We start from the raw sequence: 24,094 nt of genomic DNA on the forward strand, positions 1-24,094 counted from the left end.
TTACCCCGAGACATAAAAAAGCCAGGCTGGAGTTTGCCAAAACTTACCTGAAAAAGCCTAAAACGTTTTGGAAGAATGTTCTCTGGTCAGATGAGACAAAAGTAGAGCTTTTTGGGCAAAGGCATCAACAAAAAAATCCTTCAAAAAGAGCCTGAAGACCCACCTCTTCCGACAAGCCTATAACCTGCAGTAACCACCGATCGACCAAACCGCTGCACGACCAGCTCTACCCTCGCCTACTGTATTATCACCCATCCCTTGAAGATTGTGAGCCCTCGCGGGCAGGGTCCTCTCTCCTCCTGTACCAGTTATGACTTGTATTGTTTAAGATTATTGTACTTGTTTTTATGTATACCCCTCCTCACATGTAAAGCGCCATGGAATAAATGGCGCTATAACAATAAATAATAATAATAACAAGGAGTTTACAGGAGAAAAAAAGAGGCATTCAAAGAAAAGAACACGGTCCCTACAGTCAAACATGGCGGAGGTTCCCTGATGTTTTGGGGTTGCTTTGCTGCCTCTGGCACTGGACTGCTTGACCATGTGCATGGCATTATGAAGTCTGAGGACTACCAACAAATTTTGCAGCATAATGTAGGGCCCAGTGTGAGAAAGCTGGGTCTCCCTCAGAGGTCATGGGTCTTCCAGCAGGACAATGACCCAAAACACACTTCAAAAAGCACTAGAAAATGGTTTGAGAGAAAGCACTGGAGACTTCTAAGGTGGCCAGCAATGAGTCCAGACCTGAATGCCATAGAACACCTGTGGAGAGATCTAAAAATGGCAGTTTGGAGAAGGCACCCTTCAAATATCAGGGACCTGGAGCAGTTTGCCAAAGAAGAATGGTCTAAAATTCCAGCAGAGCATTGTAAGAAACTCATTGATGGTTACCGGAAGCGGTTGGTTACAGTAATTTTGGCTAAAGGTTGTGCAACCAAGTATTAGGCTGAGGGTGCCAATACTTTTGTCTGGCCCATTTTTAGAGTTTTGTGTGAAATGATCAATGTTTTCCTTTTTGCTTCATTCTCTTTTGTGTTTTTTCATTTAAGACAAATTAAATGAAGATAATAATACCAAAGAATTTGTGTTTGCAATCATTTTCAGGAAGAAACTGAGTATTATCTGACAGAATTGCAGGGGTGTCAATACTTTTGGCCACAACTGTAGGTACCCCTACTTGTTCAGAGGCCCTCTGTTCGTCCAAAAGGTCTTCTAGATCTGCCAATGCTCTTTGTTCTACATCACTAGGAAATATATTTTTAGATTGGTTTGCAAAATATTTCTTAAAAGTCAATTTTCTAGCAAATAGTTCTAGATCTTTAATGAACGTGAAAGAGTCAAACGCAGCTGTTGGTGCAAAGGCTAGACCCTTTTCCAACCCCTGTATTTGTATTACTGTAAGGGATATATTGGAAAGGTTAATTACCTTTAAATCCGACGTTGTCATCTGTCTCTCTTGACAAAGTTTCGTGTACGCATGGGAGGAAATGGGGTGGCAGATTTGTAGGATTGATGATCTGACATTCTTTCCTCTCCTGGCCCACTCCGCTTTCCTAAAAAATTGTCTCCACATGATTCTTCAGATTGAGTGGAAGTAATAGATGATGATCGTGAGGTTGTCTTTCTATTGGTTTTATTGTGTTGCCACCTATAAACTTTCTTTTGTGCAAAATCTTGAACGTCACGTTGGAACTTACAAATTTTAAGACTTTGTACCTCTTGTTCCCACTTTTTTATCTCAATATCAACTTCTTTATCAAAATTATTGCACTCCTGTACAGTGAGAATTGACTGTATTTTGGTTCTCAAGAGATCAATTTGACTTTCAATAGTTTCAAGTCATTTTTTATCTGCACCAATTAATATTTCCTGCAATGTACGTGAACATTTAGTTAACGTCTCTTCCCACTTATTAGTTAAAAAAACAGCATCACAATCAATTGTAGGATAGATCTGTATACGTAGCCCCCTAGGTAAAATATCTTTCTGAAGATAATTCTCCAATGCTACCTTGTTCCACCAAAGTTTTGTGCGTTTTTTTTAAAAGGTCTTAAATGTTGAGTTTCAAATCCTTAATATTACCAGCTTCAGTGTCAGTCCCTGATTCGCACCAAAAAGGACCCCTAATTGGGTAATCCAAGTTTTGTCACGCTTACCGTAATCCATATATTCAGTATTAGAGGCATCTGCAAACATAGACAATCATATTAAAGCACGGAAAAAGATCCTCATAGATAGCCAAGATCCCTTCACATAATTCAACTATCAAAAGAAAGCGAAAATAAAGGACTAAGATCAATTGTGTAAAAATTCAAATTGGGCATTAGAGGAGGAAACTACAAAAAAGAACTGCTGAAACGTGAAACTAAATGGATGGTAGTTCTGGATATGGTTGCCCCCAATGGTTTAAATGAGTATGTGAGTTTCAAATGCTTTTTAGATTAGCGTAAATTTAATATATATATTTTTTTAGTTGTTTTTTCTGTGTTGTGGGTTTTTTTTGCTCCCGTTGTATTATGCTTAATTATTTCCATATTATTTACACCTGCTTTTTATTTACAGCTTATTTATTTGTGACCATTTTTCCCATGTGATATACTGTACATGCTCCATTATGCCGTCTATCAGTTGAATGATATTTTCGAGGATTATCAAGGCTTCTGTCTCCTCATGGATAGAGAAAAATTATGAAGATTATCTGCACCTTTTTCAACAAATATCCTATGGATTCTCACTGTCGCATTGGCGACTTTTTATGTCACTTATAAATTGCACTTTATATGCACCTAGTCACCTTATTTTTATATTTAATTGTGATATATATAATTCACTTATTTATTTTTATTGATTTTTCTATTTTTTACTTTTTATTTCTAATTATTATTTTTTGTCATATTGTTGTTTTCAATTGATTTATAATTATTTATTTCACTGATTATTAGATATTGTTCATGTTACGGTTGCAGATCGCACTAAATATAAAATATGAGAAAGTGCGATCGCAACCCGGGGTCCACCATGCAGAGGTGGTATGCTGCTGCTAGGTAATGGCGGACGCTATATGGCGGTATAAAGAAAGAACACACGCGGGTTAACATCACCTGGTGTGTACAGGGCGAACTCTGTTACCTCACAGAGCCGCACTACCGCAGAACATAAATGCCGGAGCCTGTTTCGCTCACAGAGCTCGGCAACGGAGCGCACAGAATGCAGTCACAGAACTCTGCCCCAAGCACACGGGGTCAGAGTCCCTCTAGACCTTCTGAGTGCGTGGCATCGCACCTGCGGACGCCAATATAGACGCTGACTATGTTGGAATGTCGAGCACATGCACCGTGGCGTGCAGAGCCACCGGTGGACACTGATGCCAGTCTTAGACTCTGCCTCTACCTACACCTAAGCCTGGGTGCTTAACAGACTAGGCTACACAACACATGCGTACCAAGGGTAGGGGTTTCTTAATGAGTCATTCACCAGAGACATTCATACATGCATACAACACTCAATCCTCATAGTCTGGTAATGCAGACTATACTAGCGCATGGCCGAGCGGCCATGCGAACCTTTTATAGCAGCGTCCTTCCGGGACCTTCCTGACCTTTCTGATGGTCCAATCCAAGCTGGAGAAGGACCTGAGCATGTGACCTCGGATCTCCAATGAGAGATCGTCCCACGGGCATGCTCAGTGGAGCGAAAGGAGGACTTAGTCCCTGGAGAAGCTCGCTGCTGACCAGCATGCATTGCTATAGCTGGACCAGAGGTGGCAGCAGTAACCAAACCTACAGAGCTGGTCGGAGCAGAGCGCCGGGATTGACGAGTCTGCTGAGCAGCCTCCTCTGCGGCTGGAGAGGAATGGGAGACTGCCGAATGCAAGGCTCGGGATTCCTGCTGTGCAGCGACAGGAACCCAACACCTAACATTACTCCCCCTCCTAGGGCCCCCTCCCTTCTGAGCCTCACTATGCTCAAATTCCGCAATGAGAAGCGGAGCACGGATGTTCTACACTGGCTCCCATGTCCGAGGCTCTGGACCATGACCCTTCCAGTCCACCAAATAAAACTTTTTACCACGCACCACCCTGCATCCCATGATGGCATTAACTTCAAACTCGTCCGAGGACAGGTCTGATGTCCCGGCAGATGACTCAGAGAACCGGGACATGAGGACAGGTTTAAGGAGCGACACGTGGAAGGTGTCAGAGATAGCGAAATGTGGTGGAAGGGCCAGACGGTAGACACAGAGTTGATCTGCTTAAGGACCTTGAAGGGGCCAATGTAGTGAGGTGCAAATTTTGTGGACTTGACCCGCAGCCTGATGTTACGGGCAGAGAGCCACACCAAGTCGCCAGGAGCAAAGGTCAGAGCGGGGCGCCGGTGCATGTCGGCGGAGGCCCTCATTCTTTCCTTGGAGGCCTGGAGTGCGACCCCAAATGTCACGTGCCTCCACCGCCCAGTCTGCCACCCTGGAATCGGTGGACGACACGGGCATGGGCACAGGGACGCGCGGATGCTGGCCGTAATTTAGGAGGAATGGGGTCTGGCCGGTGGAGTTGGCCACAGCATTGTTCAAAGCAAACTCCGCCCACGGCAGCAAGGATGCCCAGTCATCCTGCCTGGCCGAGACAAAATGTCGTAGATATGTGACCAGAGTCTGGTTGCTCTCTCTACCAACCCGTTCGTCTCAGGATGATAGGCCGAGGAGAAATTTAGCTCAATGCTGAGCAGGGAACATAGCTCTCTCCAGAACCGAGACGCAAACTGAGGACCCCGGTTGCTGACAATCTTGTCCGGCATGCTGTGCAGGCAGAAAAAGTGCTTAATAAACAACGCTGCCAGGCCCCGTGCAGAAGGTAACCGGGAGAGAGGTACCAGGTGCACCAGCTTGGAGAAATGGTCTGTGACAGCTCAAATGACCGTGCTGCCACTGGACTTGGGCAGCTCCACCACAAAGTCCATACCGACCATCTCCCACCGCCTGTCTGCTACCGGCAGGGGGTAAAGTAGCCCAGCGGGCCGCTGCCGAGAGGACCTATTCTGGGCGCAAGAGATGCACGCCTGAATATAGTCCCTAACATCACGGGCCACATGCGGCCGCCAGTTCATCCTCGCCAGAAGCTCAGAGGTCAGTTTGGTCCCAAAATATCCACTGTTATGACGATTATAATAAGATCATCAGTGGTACTGTTATGAATGGGTCACCGAGGAGGAGAGCAAGCCCAAGCTAAGCCACAGAAAACCAGAGAGGTTGGTAACTAAGCGGATTGCAGACCCCTGATCCAATCCACACAGCTAGCAGTAGCCATGGAGTGTGCCTACGTTGATACTAGATGCCTCCGCACAGTCGGAGAGCTAACTAAGCCTAAAGCAAGAAAGCGGAAATCTAAACTGCCCCAGAGCAGACCCCGAAGGAATAGATAGCCCCCAAACATATATTTTCGGTGAGACAAGATGAAAACACAAACACAGGCAGGAAAATAGACTGAGCAAGTAATGGGGCCCACACTGACTAGACAGGACAGGAAAGGAAAGACACTGTCTGCAATCACACAAAAAACCCTGCAAAAAGTCCAACACGTCTGATGCAAAAAAATACTGAAGTCGCACGGCTTCGCCCACTATATCAGCACTCTGGTATATTCTGAAAGCAGAGCAAAAAGAGGCCAATCTAATAAGGGACAAAAACAAACTGGCACAAGCAGTAACATATGGACGGTGATTCAGCAGAGCCCCAGCCGGAGCTTGCTGACCCACACAAAACTGAGATAGACAAAACCAGATCAAATGTAAACAGAATAGCAAATGAACACTTAGCTGAACATGCAGGGACTGAGCTGGAAACAAAGACCTCAGGAGGCAGGAAGAAAATCACCAGCAGGGATAGAGGGAGTCGGCTGTCTTAAATCCCAATCTGAAACCCCAGATCTCCAATCGTCGTCCTCATTATCAGGTGGCAAGCCTCTGTTAATCAGATCAGCTCCATTACCTCCAGTAGCCACCAGAGGGAACCCAGAAAGAGAACTCGCAACCCCTCTGTCAATTTGACCTGCTCCACTACCTTCAGTAATAAGCAGAGGGAGGCCAGAAATCGAATTCACAACAGTCCACCCACCCTGGACGAATGAGCCCAAGAGAGGACTGTGATGTCACGTGTGACTGGATACTCCGCCTCCAGCAGGGCGAATTTCTATGACACCCATGACCCTGGATACACCGCCTCCAGCAGGGCAAACTTAAACAATGAAATGTGCAGCCGGATACACCGCCTCAAGCAGGCGAATTTCAATAGTTACACGTGTATCTGGATACACCACCTCCAGCAGGGCAAATTTACAGAGATAAGTGAAACACCAGGGAAACCGATACAATGGAGGGCCCTGCAATAGGGAACGGGGACGTGGAGACCTCCTGCACTCCCCTGAGTCGGTGTCTCAACACTCCTGACGGTCCTTAGGCAGGTTCCGCACCTGGCGATGAGCAGGATACCTAAAAACCCTAGCTCACCCTGCACCTATCCTTTTCTAATTAATTGGACGGTGCAGAAACTAATCCCACTACTGCACTAAAACACACATAAGGAAAGTTACAAACAGGGAAAAACCACTTAGCTTTGCTCTGTTGCTCAGTTGCAACAACAGAGTCCAGCACCTGAGTGTAGCTTTCCTCCTGAATAGCTGCTATTTCACCAAAGCTCTGCCAGAGCTGCAAGGAACTCCTCACTGTGGCTCCTTCCACACCAGGACTCTGACTGAGCTGCAAGGAACTTTTCTCTAGCTGCTTCCTCCACCAAGGATGGTTGGAAATGACCAATATCTCCAACAGTGAGTGAGACCACCTGACTCTCCTTTATAGGCAAGAGCCAGAGCCATAACACCTGCTAGTGATTCCCGTGTAATAATACTAGCCACCACCGGGGGCAAAACTAGAACTAAAGACACCACTGTGTAATGACCCTAATGGCCACCGGGGGCAAAACTAACTTTAAGCAAACAGCTTAAAGGAAAAAAAAAAGGTTACATGTGCTTTTATCTGTCACAATCCAGCATGGATCGTGACAAGGACCTCCGGTCGCAGAGGGGCAGGGACAAATGTCTTGCCCGGAGGTACTAACTCAAGGGCGACCAGAGCCACAGTCCTCAGGCTCTCGGATGGGATGATCAGCCGAGGCTCCTCCACCTCTTCCTCCGATGACACCACGGAGCGGAAGAGAGCATCGGCCCGGACATTCTTCTCCCCGGAGAGAAAATGGAGGGTGAAGTGGAACCGGTAGAAGAACAAGGACCATCTGGCCTGGCGAGAATTTAGCCGCTGGGCTGTTTGCAAATACACCAAGTTCTTGTGGTCAGTGAACACCTGGAAAGGGTGGCGAGCCCCCTCCAGGAGGTGTCTCCACTCCGAGAAGGCCAACTTCTTCGCTAGAAACTCCCTGTCTCCGATGGAATAATTCCTCTCCGCCGGTGAGAAGGTCTTGGAGAAAAAGAAGCATTGGTGCTTCCGACCTTGCGTGTCCATCTGAAACAGGACCGCTCCAGCACCGACGGAAGAGGCGTTCATTTCCAGAATGAAGGGTTTATCTACATCGGGGCGATGTAGAATGGGAGCGCTAGCGAAATGGGACTTAATGGAGGAGAAGGCCTTGGAGACAGGTTCCTACCACAACTTGGGATTTGCACCCTTCTTGGTGAGGGCCACCAAGGGGGCTACCAACGTCGAGAAGTGGGGAATGAATTGGCGGTAATAATTTATGAACCCCATAAAGCGCTGCACCGCTTTGAGAGAATGGGGTTCCTGCCAATCCATCACCGCCTGTAGCTTGGCAGGATCCATGGCCAATCCCTGGGTGGAGATGATATAGCCCAGGAAAGGCAAGGACTCCTGCTCAAACACACACTTCTCCAACTTGGAGTAGAGGGAGTTTGCCCATAGGAGGTCGAAAACTTTGCAAACATCTCTGAGAGTCAATATCTGGAGAGTAGATGAGGATATCATCCAGATAGACTACAACTGAGGTGGTGAGCATACCCCGGAAGATGTCGTTTACAATGTCTTGGAAGACAGCTAGAGCATTACAGAGCCCGAAGGGCATCACCAGGTATTCATAGTGCCCATCCCTGGTGTTAAAAGCTGTCTTCCATTCGTCCCCCTCACGAATGCGAATCAGGTTGTAAGCCCCCCGCAGATCAAGCTTAGTAAACACTCTCGCTCCCCGTAGCCTATCGAACAGTTCCGATATCAGGGGCAGAGCATACTTATTCTTAACGGTGATGGCGTTAAGACCCCTGTAATCGATGCAGGGGCGTAATTCTCCATTCTTCTTCTTGAGGAAGAAAAATCCCGCCCCCGCTGGTGACACTAACTTTCTAATGAATCCTCTTGCCAGATTCTCCCTGATATACTGCGACATGGCCCCTGTCTCCAGGAGAGATAAGGGGTAGACTCGACCCCGGGGAGGCTCAGCACCAGGCAAGAGGTCAGTAGGACAGTCGTAGGGGCGGTGAGGTGGAAGAGTCTCCACCGCCTTCTTGGAGAATACGTCTGCGTACTGCTGATAGCATTTGGGGAGAGAGGAAAGATCTGCGGGGACTTCAGTGGAGGCAACCTGAATGCACTCCCTCTGACATCTACCCTCACAGGATTTACTCCACATGAGAATTCTCCCTGAGGACCACTCTATATGGGGAGAGTGATGACACAACCAGGGGACCCCTAAGAGGACCTGGTCGATACCCTCGGGCATGACAAGGAAAGATAGCATCTCCTGATGGGAAGGAGACAGCGAGAGGTGGTCTGGTAGGTGATCTGAGAGGGTAGTGTCGCTCCATTCACCACTCTGATGGTGACTGGCTGAGGTAGTAAAACCAGAGGAATTGCGTGCCATTGGGCGAAGGCAGACGACATGAAATTGCCCTCCGCCCCGGAAGGCACGCAATCCTCCACCGTCAGAGTGGAAGAGCCAAACTAAAGCTTCCCCTCAAAGGACAGCTTGGAGGAAAACGTTGCAGTATCTATTAGGCCTCATCCAACAGCCATTAGACGCGAGTGTTTTCCTGGCCGCTGTGGGCACCTGTTGGCAAGGTGACCAGATTGCCGGCAAATGTGACAGACCACAGGTGCTCACGCGGACCAGGACCTGGGTCCCGTGCAAGAATTCCCCATGGCCTCTTGGAGCTCGGACGCCCGATCGGGAGGTTCCGGAGGTTTAGTAAAACTAGGTGCCCACCTAAACCTCTGCCTACACTGGGACTGCTCCAACCTTCGCTCCGAAAAACGAAGGTCTATGCGGGTGGAGATGGTGATGAGCTCCTCCAGTGTTGCGGGAATCTCCCTGGTGGCCAGGGCGTCCTTTACATGGCCAGCCAGACCTCTTCAGAACACCAGAATGAGGGTCTTATCTGACCACTCCAGTTCTGAAGCCAGCGTCCGGAACTGGATGGTATAATGGCTGACCAGAAACGAGCCCTGGGATAACGCCAGCAGCTGGAGCACGGTATCATGGATGACTCGCGGACGGTCACAGATTGTTATACCATTGGGCAGTGAAGATAAAATAATCACATTTTTACCATAAAAAATTGCTTTAGCTCCAGGTTTTCACACTGAGAAATGGGTAAAAATGGTGCCAAAATGTGTCAAACAATTTCTGCTAAACTTGGCAATACCCCATATGTGGCTGTACAGTATTGCTTAGCCACACAGCGAGTCTTGGGATTGACGGAGCTCTATTTAACTCTTGGAGAACAAATTATTATAGAACAGTTTGCAGACTCCATATACAGAACCATTAAATACCAGAAAAGCAGAATCCCCAAATTAAGAAATTACACCACTTTGGGAATTTATCTACAGTTGTAGTGACAATTTTGACTCCATAAGTGTTTTTCAGAAACAAGTAGCAGTGGATGTTGCTGTGTGAAAATTGCTAACTGACCAGTATGTTATGCACAGCAAATGCTTCTGGAGACAGAATTTGATTAATTTCTTTTGGCGGGTGAGGAGCCATAGTGCTATTCCAGGGCCTTTGTACTGTCAGTAACATTGAAGACCCCTATATTTTTGGGGAGTTGGAAGTTTCACCCCCAGCATTTCGCCCCCAGCATTTCGCCCCCAGCAGTACGCCCCCAGGTACACACATTTTGCCCCCAGCATTTCGCCCCCAGGTTGTTTTGCCCTCGCACATTTCGCCCCCAGCAGTTCGTCCCCGGATGTTTCGCCCCCAGCAGTTCGCCCCCGGATGTTTTGCCCCCAGCAGTTCGCCCCCGGATGTTTCACCCCCGGATGTTTCACCCCCGGGTGTTTCGCCCCCGCACATTTCGCCCCCAGCAGTTCGCCCCCGGATGTTTCGCCCCCGAATGTTTCGCCCCCGGATGTTTCGCCCCCAGCAGTTCGCCCCCGGATGTTTTGCCCCCAGCAGTTCGCCCCCAGCAGTTCGCTCCGGATGTTTCGCCCCCAGCAGTTCGCCCCCAGCAGTTCGCCCCCGGATGTTTTGCCCCCAGCAGTTCACCCCCAGCAGTTCGCCGCCGGAGGTTTCGCCCCCAGCAGTTCTCCCCCAGATGTTTCGCCCCCAGCAGTTCACCCCCGGATGTTTCGCCCCCAGCAGTTCGCCCCCAGCAGTTCGCCCCCGGATGTTTCGCCCCCGGATGTTTTGCCCCCAGCAGTTCGCCCCCTGCTTTTTGCCCCCAGATGTTTCTGCCCCAAATTAGGCAGGGAATTTCGGCCTTGTGTTTTAGCCCTAAGACCGCTTTCACAGTAGCCACTTTCCCAAGTGCTAAGCACTGGAAAATCGCTAAGATTGCCAATTTTGAATATACTAGATGGTGGGCCGATTCTAACATATCGGGTATTCTAGAAGGCACAGCCACGTGGTATGTTGCACAGGTTATGTAGTATGTTGGACAGTCCACGTAGTACATTGCACAGGCCACGTAGTATATAGGACAGCCAACGTAGTATTTTGGACAGCGCACGTAGTAAATTGCACAGTCCACGTAGTAAATTGCACAGCGCACGTAGTAAATTGCACAGTTCACGTAGTAAATTGCACAGCGCACGTAGTATATTGGCCAGCCAACGTAGTATATTGCACTGGTCACGTAGTCTAGGAATGTGGGCACTATATTCGTGTTTAAAAAAAATAATAAAGATATACTCACCTCAGTCACGGGCCCTGAAGTCCTCACGCCTCTCTGCAGTGCTGGCGGTGGCTTCCGGTCTGAGCGTAGGACCTGCGATGATGTCGCGGTCACATGACCGTGACATCATCGCAGGTCCTGGACGCATAGCATCGTTCGGACCGGAAGGCACGGCGTGCATCGGAGAGAGGCGTGGAGGACAGCGCGACATTGGAGGGGGTGAGAATAACTGTTTTTTTATTATTATTATTTTTAACATTACATCTTTTCACTATTGATGCTGCATAGGCACCATCAATAGCGAAAAGTTGGTCACACAGGATTAATAGCAGCATTAATGGAGTGCGGTACACCGCGATCCGTTAACGCTGGCATTAACCCTGTGTGAGCGGTCAGCGGTGAGTGCAGGGCAGTGAAGCAGCGGCCATTTTTATGGCAGACTGTGACCGTCGCTGATTGGTCGTGGGCGTTTTGCCACGACCAATCAGCGACTTGGATTTACATGACAGACAGACGCCGCAACCAATGAATATACGAATAAAACGTTACAGACAGAAAGACGAAAGTGACCCTTAGACAATTATATAGTAGATAAGTCAATGGCTAGAAAAGCGAGGTGTTGTTTCCGCCAGCTCTTTTTATTTTATTACAGGAGCTATTTTTGAGCACTTAGCGTTCATCAATAGCCTGTATCTTATGGGTCATTACCGAGAGCGCTCACAAAAGCGCTCTGAAAAATGCCAGTAAAGCACATGCTTTGGAGTTCTAAAACAGTGGCAGCATAAGGGTGCTTTCACACTTCCGCTACATATGCACTACAGGCCGCCCGTTCGCTTCTGTAATGCCGCATTCCGCTAACCTGCAGCGGAACGAAAAGAAGAAAATGCTCTTCTTTTTGTTCTGACACTGATAGCGGAATGCGGCATTACGAAAGTGAACGGGCGGCTGCATATCGTGGAACCCAGCCGTTCACTTCTATGGGCAATGCAAGCGGAATGCCAGCATTCCGCCAGCATTGCCCCGGGGTCAGCTGGATGTCAGATCCAGAGCGGATCGACCTCTGGCGGCCACAAACACAAGTGTGAAACCACTCTAAAATTACAGTGTGCAAGAGGCCTAAAATCTAAACAATTTTGAACTTTTACCTGACCCAGCACTGACCTGCTTTGTTGCAAGTTTTGTTGCAGATGTAACAAGTAGCAGGTCACATGGAGTTACATTAGACTAGCTTTTATTCCATCTGTATATCAGAATATAGCAGTGTCTGAAATCTCCACAAAGAGAGAAGTGTACTGCCACAAAAAATCAGTCAGCTTCCACAGCAATTCACTTTCTACAACTATGAATTCAGTTCTGTCCAAACGTGGAAGGAGGAAGTTGGTCCATGAGAATCACATTTACTTATTTTCCAAACGAACAGCTGATGATGTCCATTCCATCTGGGTATGAGAAAAACGGTCGACTTGCAAGGGACGTGTTTGGACCAATGAAGAATCTGGCGAAGATGTGAAAGTAGTCAATCTTCCCAATCACGCAGCACAAGCTGCAAGACCTGAAGCAATCCGACTTGTTAATGAGGCTGTGACCAGGGCAAGGACAACACAGGAGACACCACAACAGATTCTCACAGACGTCGTTTCAGGAGCCCATTCTAATGTTGCAGCACTTCTCCCAAGGAAAGCATCACTGAAGAGGACAATACGATTAGCAAGGCAACTTGGCAATATCCCAAGGTTACCTCAAACCCTTGATTAACCTGTTATCCCCCTGGAGTTCCAGGAGATCAGTATTGATGGTGTCCAGCAGCAGATCCTTCTGCATGACTCTGGTTCACTACTTAACCATTTAACATTGTATTAAAACAATTCCATTATGCATAATTATTGCAAAGTTTATTTTGCACAAATGTGAAAAATGCTACACTATAAGGTGCTGATATAAAATACTGTGATTTTTGCCTTCAAGTGAGGCCGTACTGGGCCGCAGGCCATCAAAGGGAGGACGACATGACAGGGTTGAGGGGAACTATAGGAAGGTGACATGTAAAGAAAGGGTTAAATGTTTGAATAATAACAAGGGGACGAGGCTTTGGAGGGGTAGGAGGGGCACAGGAGGGAGGTGGGGGGGACTATAAGAGGGGGTCACCATCTTAGTGGGGCAACCATTTTAGGTGCCCCATTACAGTAGGAACAAGCTCAGATCCTACCTTAAATCATGGACGTTGAAGCGATCCTTCAGCAGCTGAGAACGGCTGCGAGCTCCAGGGGCGCAGGATGGCTGCAGGCATCACTACAGGGCCTGTTGCAGGAAGGGGGGACCACTCATCCACAAAGTCAGGGCGACGGGCGACGGCCTCTGAGAGCCAGGCCTCCGGAGCGCCTCAGCCCAGAGGTAACCCCCCGGGTCCGGCGCCATGTTAGGAGCCCCTCCGGGGACCCTCCAGCTGGTGCCTCGTGCCACAGGCCTAGGACACGGGGACTGAGAGCTGGGAGGAATCCTGTGTCGAGGCGGGACCTGCAGCAGGGGGAGGTGTCGGCTTCCCCCTCCACACATTCGTCTATGGCCACTGGGGAACCTGGAGATGGTGCGGCTGGTGCCCAGCAAGGAAAGGGTGCAGCTCGGCAGAATCGTCAGGGAGCACGGGGGCCGGGTTCCACGGTGCCTTCACCCAGGAGCAGGAGGGGAGGATCCACCCACACAGCAGCTGCGCGCGGGGACAGGAGAGCAGAGAGAGCAGGACCACCCAGTGTGCACCAGGCTGCACGGCTGAACGAGGGGACGGCTGCGCTGGGGGAAGGGAGCGCTGAGCAAGCAGGACAATCCAGCGTGCACCAGGCTGCACGGCTGACTGAGAGGACTGCAGCTTTACATGATCAACAACACAGAGCTGCTGGTGAGTGGCAGAGTGCTACACTCGCCCACCATATGGCTGCTGCTGCTACTGCTGCAGTGATTCTGGGAGATAGACAAAGCCTTATGCCTGAGTGGGATGGTGGAGAGGGTGGGGGTGCGGGGTATCAATCAAGGGGGTTTCCAGCATGAAGGGGGGGTGCTGCAGCTGGGAGGGGGGTGGTGGGTCCCATGGCCCATGGACAGCATACTAATTGCCCAGCACTGTCAGGAAGACAGGATGGGTCAAGTCAGTGTCTGACACCCAGGATGGACGCAGCGGTCACACCTGGCCGGCTGCATGGAGCTCCGCCGGAAGCTATTGCCATGGGCAGAAGATCGTCAGGCGTGGACCAAGGACATCAGGACCCCGGATCGACGGCCGCTGGGAACACAGCACCCAGGCAGCTAGGTGAGAGGAACTCCGTTAATTACTTGCAGCCGTCATTAGCCTCTGATGTGAATGCGCGTGGGGAGTTGTCTGCGGGGGGAGCTAGTGCTGGCATGGGGTTGTTTTTTCAAGGTCTGAGAGAATTGGTTAAATCATGGGATGCGGGGAGAGGTCTGGGGGAGCCGTCGCCGCTGTCAGCTTGGCTAGGGCCAACGAGGGATAGGGAGTTAATGGAGAGCAGAGTTTCCACGGGTCCATTATCAGGGAGTAACGGGCCGCCGGGCTCATTAGGGCCAATACCAGGCGCTGAGGTGCGGGAGGTACTGGTGGGGGTCGAGTCAGTGGGAAGAGGGGCGATAGGCGAGGGGGGTGAGAAGGAAAAAGATGACGCTGTGCGCTTAGATGACGCTGCGAAAGGGGAGATGTACATTTGTTTCGAAGGGCCTTTAGGGGCACACTTGAAGCAGGAGGTTAGGGAAAGGATTTGGAAGGGGGAGTACGTGGAAATTTTTTCGTTGCTCCTATTGGATCGCTTTAACTTGGACAGGGTTCGGAGGGATGATTCTAAAAAAGAGGATGAAGAAAAGAGGAGGTTTCGGCTCATCCCCCGAACATTCTCAAATTGGTTGCAGGCATTTGCTATACTAGCTAGTGTAATTGGGGAGAAGTCACCGGAAAATTGTTCATCCCTTTTTTGTTATATGGATGCCATTGGGGAGGCTTACAGAGTGTATGGGGGTCAAGGTTGGCTTAGGTATGATGAACAATTCCGCCAGCGGAAGGCAGTTAGACCTAGTATCCGCTGGGACCACAAGGATATAGCACTATGGATGAGAGTAACGGCTCCAGTCAAATCAGGACAGGGAACACAGCTTTTTTCTGGGGGCACCGGGAGTTCGGGGCAGTCAGGGCACTCGGTGGCATTGCAAAAGGGACTGTGCTTCTCCTTTAACGACGGCGTTTGTAAATTCGGGACAAAATGTAAGTTCAAACATGAGTGTTCTTCATGTGGAGGCAGCCACGGGGCGGCAAAGTGCTTTAGGGGTGGGAAACAAAGAGGGTCTGACGAATTTGAAAAAAGGGGTGACTCCAGTGCGCCTGTCAGAGATGGTGCAGTATCTAAATGAGTACCTGGATAAAGAGGCAGCGGTTTTGTTACGTGATGGTTTTCGGGACGGGTTTCGGATCCCCTTTGTTGATGTTGAGGTGAAGTTGTCAACCAAGAATTTGAAGTCGGCCAGAGAATTCCCTGAAGTGGTCACAGAAAAGTTGAATAAAGAGGTATCCTTGGGGAGGATGGCCGGGCCGTTTGGATCTCCGCCAGCGGTTAACTTGAGAGTTTCACCATTGGGGGTAGTGCCAAAAAAGGAGCCGAACAAGTTCAGGTTGATACATCATCTCTCATTCCCAAAGGGTTTGTCAGTTAATGATGGGATCGACCCGCTGATGTGTTCAGTTTCATACACATCATTTGATTTGGCATTGAATTGGGTCAGGGAATGCAGCCAGGGAGCCCAGTTGGCAAAGACGGATATTGAAGCGGCTTTTCGCTTGCTTCCGGTTCACCCGGACAGCATGCACTTGTTGGGGTGTTTTTGGAACGGGGGGTTTTATGTTGATCATTGTTTGCCGATGGGGTGTTCGTTGTCATGTGCGTATTTTGAAACATTTAGCACATTTTTGGAATGGGTGGTTAAGGAAGTGTCTGGCCTTGGCTCCTGTATTCATTACTTGGACGACTTTTTGTTTATGGGTTCGGTGCAGTCGAATGCGTGTTCTGTTTTGCTTCACACAATGGAGAGCGTGGCAAAAAAATTTGGAGTCCCATTGGCAGCGGAAAAAACCGTAGGCCCAGTCACATTACTGAGTTTCTTGGGTATCGAGATTGATTCCGTTGCTATGGAATGTAGGATCCCAGAGGATAAGGTTTTGGATATGAGGGCTGCGGTAAACCGGATGTGTGGTTTGAAGAAGGCAACGTTGAGAGAGGTTCAATCGCTGCTTGGCAAGCTTAACTTTGCTTGTCGGATTATGCCAATGGGGAGAGCCTTTTGCAGGAGGCTTTCTTTGGCTACGGTTGGGATTACATCGCCGTCGCATTTTATACGGCTGAGAAGGGAGTTGAAAGCTGACCTCAGAGTTTGGGCGCTTTTTTTGGAATCTTACAACGGGAAGTCGATTTAGATGGCACCAGTGGTGTCGGCTGACTCACTGGTATGCTAATTTCAACCGGTAATCAAGGTTTTTGCTTATTTTTTCGCGGTATGTGGTTGGTGGAACGATGGCCAACGGAGTTGATGGCCAATCAGGTCGTGTGTGAGATCTTCACGGTGGTGGTGGCTCTATCATTATGGGGAAAGTTGGTATGCAACAAATAAATTTGTTTCCATTGCGAGTCATTGGGAGCGGTAAAGGCCATAAATTCATTGTCATCCCCCGATCAGATCGTTGTCAAGATTTTGCAGCACTTGGTGTGGGTGGGTTTGAGTTGCAACCTCTGGGTTGTGGCCGAGTCCCAACCTACAGTAAGGTATCCTATTCTTGAAGCTCTTTTTTGCTCGCAGTGGGATCGATTTCGGGAACTGGCGCCTCAAGCGGAATCCACGGGGTTGGTCTGCCCGGAGGAATTATGGAGCCTTCTGTCAGGGCAGTAAGAGAATTGTTTTACAGGTCGTTGGCAGCGGGAACATGGTCTCATTATTCCAAAACTTGGCGGGTTTGGGAAGATTGGAAGCTAAAGTTAGGTGGGGGCTTGGAAGATGAGAGCAAATTACTGTTATTATTGGGTCATAGTTGGGAATCGGGTTGGTCGGTTCCGAAGCTTAATAATTTTTTGTCAGGATTGGCTTTTGGTTTTAAGTTTAGGGGGTTGCGGGACCTAACTAAGTCATTTTTGGTTTTGCAAGCAGTAAAGGGATGGAGGAGAAACTGGAGGGTTTCGGACAGGAGGCGTCCGGTATCTTATGAGGTACTGTTAGTATTAGGCGAGCATCTGAAAGATGTATGTGCCTCGCTGGAGGAGGCTGCCTTGTTTAAATTGGCATTTTCTTTGGCGTTCTTCGGGGCATTTCGGTTGGGGGAATTGGTGAGTCCTTCCCGTTTTAAAAAAGGGGGGCTGCTTAGACAAGATGTGGACGTGTTTGGGGATCGGTTGGAAATAACTCTGCGGTTTTCTAAGACGGATAGGGATGGTAAGGGTTGTAGGGTGGTACTTTTTGAGGTGAGCGGGTCTCCGTTATGCCCTGTGAGTTGCATGAGGATTTTCTGAACAGGAGGGAGATCGTTTACAGACCCGTTGTTGGTTCATGGAGATGGTTCATTCCTGTCTCGCTTTCAATTCGTAACGATATTCAGGCGGTGTTTGGAAAGAGGGGGCTTGCCAGCAAGGGAATACAGTGGTCACTCATTTCGGATTGGGGCAGCTACGGAGGCCGCAAGGAGGGGATTGGGTGAAGACATGGTAAGGAGGATTGGTCGGTGGGAATCGGTGAGGTTTCGTTCATATGTGCGCCCTAATTTGGTTTAGTGTTTGGCCACAAGGTCTACTTATTGTGGTTATGGTGTTTTGTTTTCTTATTTGTTTCAGAGTCGGGACAGCTGCTCGTGTGGATAAGGGGTCACTCTTTTGTATTCTGGGCAGCGTTGAGAGCTGACGTCCGTCCGGATGGGAGGCAGCTTGGTGTGCCAAGGGCTTTAGCAATCTTGAGATGGATCGGTAAACGGGGCATGGTGTGGAAGCAGCTATTACCTGAGTTTCATAGGTTCGTTCGCCTAGATCGAGTTCCAGAGGTGCTGCTAATCCATTTAGGGGGTAACGATTTGGGGAAGCGTCCATGCAGGGATCTAATAAGGGATATTGAGTTTGACATGTTGAGGCTGTGGTCCATGTTTCCCAAGCTTTTGGTGGTCTGGTCGGACATCGTCCCCAGGAAGGTGTGGCGCGGGGCGAGATCGGTCCGAGGGGTGAATAAGGCTAGGATAAAGGTTAATCGCACAGTGTCCCGTTTTATGGCAAGGAATGGGGCAATAGTGGTGCGCCACATGGATTTGGAATCGGGGGAAGGGGATTATTGGAGGAAGGATGGGATTCATCTGAATGCGATCGGATTGGACTTATGGAGTTTGGCAATCCAAGAGGGCATAGAGAAAGGCTTAAATGTGTGGCGGGACACAAATGTTTGAGGGGTCAGAACATTTGCGTTGGTGGCGTGGCGGGAGTGGTCCTCGAGGTTGGTGGTGCCAGGAAACGGCGGTTTGGAGGGGGGGATCTGTAAGGTCCTGGACTCCCCCTTGGGCGGATTAATGTGGAACAGAACATAATGGTCACACTGAGGAATGGAAGCGGAAATACGCGTGTATTTCGGGCGGATATTGTCCGGTTGAGTCTATTAGGGTCTCTGAGCTGTTGCTTCACGGCTAGAGGCAGGACTCGTACTGGGGACAAGGTTTATGGGGTCATTGACCTGTGGCAGTTACAATTTTAGGGCCTCGAGGACCGCCCCTCCTTTGGGAACATTGTTTTGTAAATGTTTTGTTAAAATGTTAATAAAAGGCTGTTGTGGCCAATTTATCCAATAAAGGTGTGCGAGTCATCATTTAATGGGTTCGGCAATCATAAAGCAGATGGGGGATTCTATAGGCATCGCGAATACCCATTGTCAAGTGAGGCCGTACTGGGCCGCAGACCATCAAAGGGAGGACGACTTGACAGGGTTGAGGGGAACTATAGGAAGGTGACATGTAAAGAAAGGGTTAAATGTTTGAATAATAACAAGGGGACGAGGCTTTGGAGGGGTAGGAGGGGTACAGGAGGGAGGTGGGGGGGACTATAAGAGGGGGTCACCATCTTAGTGGGGCAACCATTTTAGGTGCCCCATTACAGTAGGAACAAGCTCCCACCCACCCGCCCGTGTTTATGTGGTTATGGTGGAATTGTCTACAGGATCCATAGATATGGGGTGTATAGTGGGCTAAGAATTCTGATTTCCTAACAAATGTTTTGCATTTCTGTGTATTTGTCATGGCAGCTCGGCGTGGCGGGAGTTGTCCTCGAGGTTGGTGGTGTCAGGAAACGGCGGTTTGGAGGGGGGGGATCTGTAAGGTCCTGGACTCACCCTTGGGCGGATTAATGTGGAACAGAACATAATGGTCACACTGAGGAATGGAAGCGGAAATACGTGGGTATTTCGGGCGGATATTGTCCGGTTGAGTCTATTAGGGTCTCTGAGCTGGTGCTTCACGGCTAGAGGCAGGACTCATACTGGGGACAAGGTTTATGGGGTCATTGACCTGTGGCAGTTACAATTTGAGGGCCTCGAGGACCGCCCCTCCTTTGGAAACATTGTTTTGTAAATGTTTTGTTAAAATGTTAATAAAAGGCTGCTGTGGCCAATTTATCCAATAAAGGTGTGCGAGTCATCATTTAATGGGTTCGGCAATCATAAAGCAGATGGGGGATTCTATAGGCATCGCGAATACCCATTGTCAAGGGAAACTTTGAGGGTAATATAATGTAGTGAGGCCTACTGATTCCAACTAGTGTTGGCCGATCACTGGAAAGATAGGATCAGATCGGGCTGATCATACCGAAAGATTGGAATTAATTCAGATCCAATCTCCAGAGCTATATGCACACTGTACGCCCAAACAGTGTGTGTGTGTATATATATGTATATATGTGGGTGGGTGATGGTGGTCTGGCACTTTTGGAACTTTGAAATGCAATAAAAGATTTGTATAGGACTTCAGCAGCGCGGAGGTCTTCATGGATGCATGTTAAGTACGGGCGGAAGCCAACCCCTGCTCTAGCAGCACACTGAGTCCTCAGCAACATTCTCAGTTGAGCCACTCTTCTTCCAGCTTTCTTGCATATATATAATGGCCCCAAGCTGCGCTGTTAAAAAATAAACAAACCCAGTTATTCAACTCTCTCTCCGGTGTCCAGTGCTGTCTCTGGCGGGATTCCCTGCACTGCTGGGCTAGGAGCCGGAGCCAGTACTGGACACTGGAGAAAGAGGTGAGTAACTGGGTTTGTTTATTTTTTAACAGCGCAGCCTGGAGCCATTTACTAAAGCTAAATATGCACACACGCTGTACACCCGTATAGTGTGTGTGTGTGTGTGTGTGTATATATATATGCACACTGTTCGGGCGTGTATGCCCGGACAGTGTTTTCAGATTACGGAGGATTCCGATTTCTAATTCAGATCATCAACATGATCTGGCTACAAATCAGATCGTAATTTAAAATAACGATCAGCCTGAGAATCGTAATAAATTACAATCTTCAGTGATCGGACCGGCCAACACTAATTCCAAATATGCAGCATTGTACTGGCCATACCTGTCCTGGATGCTGCCCCGGAGTTCAGCCTCGCCTGTCTGCGGCATGCACGGGCTGAACTGCCATCGCCGGCTGATTCCTCGGCTCTCGTAGTTCAGTCCTGCAGATCCGTGGACAGGTCGGGCTGAACTCCGGAGCTCAGGTGAGATACACCAGGATTTGCAGATGCATTTTGCCTGCTGCTTCCAAGCACTTTTTAAGCACTTTGGCAAAACGCTTCTGCAAATAGGGGACGTGGCCAAGCTCTGCTATGGGCGTGGCCATGCCCTGCTATGGCGTAAACCGAGCGTATTTGGCGTGGTTTGCAGGCATTTTTAGGGAGGTTTCCCTCTTGCCCATTCCCATTCCTTCCGGGATCCGCCGGAAAATAGCTTTGAAGCTATTTTCCGGTGGGGCATTTTCCGGCCCCGGCCAGAATCCGCCTGTAACCCGCACCATTGACATGAAAGGGCGGGTTTCAGGCAGGAAACACAGCACGGAATACGCCTATAAATCCAGCTTGTCTGGATAAAGCCTGAGGCCTTGTGCCCACTGACGGAAGGGGATTGCGGAGCGGCATCTCCGCAGCGGCTGTAATTGCGGTAGCAATTGCAGATCCCACAGGAATCTATTTGTGCCTGCAATTGAGGCCACTATTGTGGTACCCTAATTCTGTATCAAAATCTTCACTTAACTCTATGGATTTAGGTGCAGGTTTTAGTGCAGGATTTCAGCCCCTTGTCTGAATGGCTGGAATTTTGGTTGTATAATGGCAGCATACATTGACATGCTGCACTGCATGTTTTTTTTTTGTAAACAACATTTTTTCATCAGCATGTGGATGGGATTTACACATTAATGCTGCATATGACCCCAGCCTAATGGACCATTCAGTTATGCCTTAGGCCAAAAGCACACTGGTGATTTTACTGGCGTTTTTTGCGTCCTGCACAATCCTCTCAATGAGACAGCATAGGCAGCGCGAACATCACGAACGTCCGCGCTGCCCACCCGACGACTAGCGCGCCCATCCGCCTGAATGGAATGCCCCATTCTGGCGGGCGGCCCGCCCAGTCGTCCATTCAGACATCCAGCCTCACGCCGCGTCTGGATGCGGCTGTCAACTAGACGGCCGTTCAGCATGGCGGCGATCTAGTTGAAGGGTCTAAAGGTACCCTAAAAATGTGACCTATTTCAAGTTTGGAAGTAATTTTAATTTTAAACAAAAATATATAATTTTCCACTGGGACAATATATGTTGTAAAAAACTATTGGTTGGCCCCTTCACACTAGATTTTGCTTCAGTTTTTTTATTATGAAATCAGAAAATCTGGAGCAAAATGTGAGTATTTAATGTGAGATATGAACAGAGGCTTCTGATTAGGATATTTTTTGTCCCAAAACTCTGTCTGCTGCTTGTTACACTTTTTCTGTTATTTCCTCTACTAATACTTTCATTTTAAATTAGGAAATGGACACATGTTGATATTTGGAACAAGAGACAATCTCCATCTACTGGCACAAAGTAAAGAGTGGTTTGCTGATGGCATGTTTTTCACTACACCAGCCTTGTTTAAGCAACTTTACACAATCCATGTAGTCCACAGCGGCCTTGTTGTTCCTGTAGTGTACACCTTGCTGACAGACAAGAGCCGTTCTACATACCAGAGGTTGCTGCAAGAGCTGAAGAACTTGCAGCCTGGACTGCTGCCAGACAACCTGATGTTGGATTTTGAACTAGCTGCAATACAGGCATTTGAAAGTGAATTCCCCAACCTTGTGAAGACTGGTTGCTTTTTCCATCTATCACAGTCGTTTTGGCGTAAAGTTCAAAATGAAGGACTCAAGATGCAATACCAAGGTGACCATGAATTTGCCCGTTGGATACGCATGATACCTGCCCTGGCCTTTCTACCACCACAGAATGTTGTGCAATCATTTGAAGAATTGGTGGAAGATCCTGACTTTCCACAAGAAGCAATAGCTATTGCCAACTATTTTGAAGACAGCTATATCGGTCGAATGAATCGCAGAGGACGTCAAGCACCTTTGTTTCCAGTTCAATTCTGGAATGTGTATGAACGAACATTGAATGATCAACAGCGAACAAATAATGATGTCGAAGGATGGCACCGTAGCTTTCGAGAAACATGTGGTACTCTTTTCCCAAATATATACCGGTTCATTAACTGTCTGAAACATCAGCAAGAGCTCCATAGTTTTGAAATTATTCAGATAATAGCAGGAAATCTCATCACTGCAAGAAACAAAAAGTATGCTGCAATTTCAGCAAGGGTTAAACGTATCGTGCAAGATTTCAATAATAGAAGCTTGATGGATTATCTGAGAGGCATTGCCTACAGCTTTGATTTTTAGTTCATGGTCACATATTGTATGTTTTGAGAGCAGTGTTTTATGCTGTAAAATAATTCAAGCATTATAACCTGTAATTTGTATTTTCTCTTTTTCTCTAATCCTTCCCCTCTATACCTTTTTATGTTTCTTGTTAAAACAGTTTTGATATATACAGTTAAAGCATAACTTTACAAAAAACATGTTATGTTATAGTACCTGTGCCCATGATATTCATTTCCAAAGGAGACCTTCCAGCAGCTTCACTTCTGTGTGAAAAGTCTCATCCAAGTTAAAGCTCCATGTGCTGCAGGATTTCAGTGGTTGCTATGGAGGTTGTTTCTCCTTAGTAGCAGTACTTGTGGATGGATTCTAGAGGGCGTGGTTGCACAGGAGCATGCAGCTAACAATATATTCCCTATGATGCATAAAGGGCTGCTGGTGTACAGCCCTCTGCAAAGCCCCCCTATGTGTTCCATCCTGTAATGGCTTTACACAGGCAGGGGGGAGCCCTCCTCTTGTCCAGGACAGAGCACATGAGCGGAGGGTGAAGGGGAGCTTTGCAGAGGGCTGTGAACAAGCAGCCCTGAATGTATCATAGGGAGCCAGGATCCGTTCTGCTCCCAAGGGGGCACGACCTCCTTAGTAACCAATGAAATCCTACTATTTTCCTGCCTGTTTGTAAAATTACTCATCTAGAAAACAAAGTTTGAGAATAAAAAAAACTAATTAGATCAGAATTCTATATCTTAGACTTATATGGTGTATTATTAGTGATAAGCAAACCTGCCAATGTTCAGTTCAGGCAGGTCTTTCCCGGATGCAAAAGATCCATCAGCAAATTGCAAAACATCCAGGGATGAACTGCTGGGGGCAAAACATCTGGGGGTGAAACATCTGGGGGCGAACTGCTGGGGGCGAAACATCCGGGGGCGAACTTCCAGGGGCGAACTGCTGGGGGTGAAACATCCGGGGGTGAACTGCTGGGGGCGAACTGCTGGGGGCGAAACAT

Source organism: Dendrobates tinctorius, unplaced genomic scaffold, assembly GCF_039654945.1.
Source record: "Dendrobates tinctorius isolate UK_male_01 unplaced genomic scaffold, ASM3965494v1 ptg000199l, whole genome shotgun sequence".
Lineage (NCBI taxonomy): Eukaryota > Metazoa > Chordata > Amphibia > Anura > Dendrobatidae > Dendrobates > Dendrobates tinctorius.